The sequence below is a fragment of the Notothenia coriiceps genome, unplaced genomic scaffold (genome assembly GCF_000735185.1).
Source record: "Notothenia coriiceps isolate Sejong01 unplaced genomic scaffold, NC01 NC01_scaffold00018999, whole genome shotgun sequence".
Taxonomy (NCBI): domain Eukaryota; kingdom Metazoa; phylum Chordata; class Actinopteri; order Perciformes; family Nototheniidae; genus Notothenia; species Notothenia coriiceps.
The window spans coordinates 1,669,049-1,671,218 of record NW_011351700.1 but is presented as its reverse complement, the minus strand read 5'-3'; positions in this window follow the sequence as shown (position 1 = coordinate 1,671,218).

Genomic DNA, 2,170 nt, shown 5'->3' with positions numbered 1-2,170 from the left:
CATCCTCCCCTCCCCTCCCTCCTCCTTCTCCACCACCGCCACCCCCCCCTCAGGTCAGTTAATAAGCGAGCCTGAGCCTGTGCCTCAGCTCGGCTGTCTGGAGGACATGCAGAGCAGTGTCTCCTGGGAATTGGCTCATGCAGAATGCTGCTCCGCCGAGAGAATGGAATTTTACCCTCGCTAAGGCTCCCTGCCGCACCGCGCAGCAGGAAGCCACACACACACACACACACGAACGAGCATGTACACCAACACGTGCTGCAAATCAGCTCACAAACACACATAAAAACACAACATTCCCCAGAGTGTGTTTTCCTGAGACGTCTCCCTTTAAGTAAAGTGACCACTACCTTAGAAAACACTTATTTTCCCCCTGAATCATCAAGAAGACATCATTAACTTAATGGCCACACAGTCTCTTCGGGGACACGCGGTGATTGTCTTTGTTGCTCAAAAGCTTCCATTACAACCCCGGCAAATGTAAACACACGCGGTTTAAGGACGCTGGGACATCAGTGGCTACAGTGCTGCTAATGAGTTGCCCCGTAGATTTGGAAACTGTGGCTTTTCCACACTTCTGTCTCAACTTCAAGTCTCGAGAAAGTCACCCCCTCCTCCTCCTCCTGTTTCTTACCTACTCAAACCCACAGCTCCATCTATCGGCGTCCCTCTGCTACACGTGGAAGCCTGCAGGCGATGGAGGGTAAACACTGAGGAGAGGATTCAGTCAGATGCTGTAGAGCAGGGAAGTATTTCATGCAATTTAAACTGTGGCTGCAAACAATCTTTACTGTGAATGAGGAAGGGGTGAAGCATTAGAAGCAAAAGCAGGCATAATAGCACTGGAACAAAAGCTAATTAAATGTCTTCTTGCAGTGACCTTTAACCCTTCATTTGTTTTTGTAAATTACATATTACAAAATGTCTCTAAATATGACCTATTTGTTTTAGAGACTGTGGACAGAATGACAGAGGTCTGATGAATCATGTTGCCCAGCAATGCTGAGTATGATTCATGCCTCCAACAGGGTTTATATTTACTCTAACAATACTGCACAACATGCAGGCAGAGCAGGGAAACATGTTTTCTGCTGATGTTTTTTCTTCAATTTCTACATATACAATCAGAAATATGGAAGGTGCCGTGTGAGCTCAGCGTTTGGGGATTATGACGTTTTTTTCTCTTGTTGATGAGATTTAGCTGAGCAAAGGGAGGGATAACACCCGATCCCATTTTCTGTGGTCGCTGCATGTGCGCCGAGTCTGGCCAGGATCTACAGTCGCAGAGATCCCACCACCTTCATGTGTAGATTATCTCCACTGTTCCAATGGGATTAGCAACTCACAGATTGTAAACCGGTGTTGCTGCAGGATTGAATTGTTCACAGACAAGACTGTAAGACAAAATGTGGGAGAGCCTGGCTAGTGAGATTGTAAAATAAAAAGCAATTAACGGGTAAATTCAGCATGGTTTGGGCCTAATCATACTGTAAACCATTTTCTTTCTTTCCTCTTCTCCTGCTTGCCTCCACAAGGTAATATAATCCAGAAAAATAAGATTCATAAAGGAGGTGATGTGAGGTGTAATGTGCAAACACACACCCTAATTGTAAATGAGATTTTTTTCAAACTAAATGGTATTCTCCACCCCCAAACACACCGTGACAGCAGTGGAAAAAATTGTGGAAATGGTGAAGCGAAAAAAAAAGACAGACTTACACACACACACACACACACACACACACACACACACACACACACACACACACACACACACACACACACACACACACACACACACACACACACAACCTTCAATGAGCGCCTCTCCATGAAATGCTAAAGCCAAGGCAGCATTTACACCATGAAAACATTTCAAATAATAACACTGACACTTAACATATAAAATGTTCCTGCACTTTTTGCATTGTAAATATTTTTCCATCTGCAACGTTTGTCAGGTGTAACGCGCAGAGGTTATCAATATAATTATTTTTCCTCCTCCCTGGTGGAGCACCTCCAGAGAAAGAGCTCTGGCTGTTTGTAGTGCAGCGAGCCCAGGCAGCAGCGCTCTCTTTGGGATTCAGCCTTTCAAAAGTCCTCGTCAGATTTGCAGCGCAGACGTACTTCTGCTGCCTGCCGCCCCCACATCCCTGCCCCCCCTTTCCTC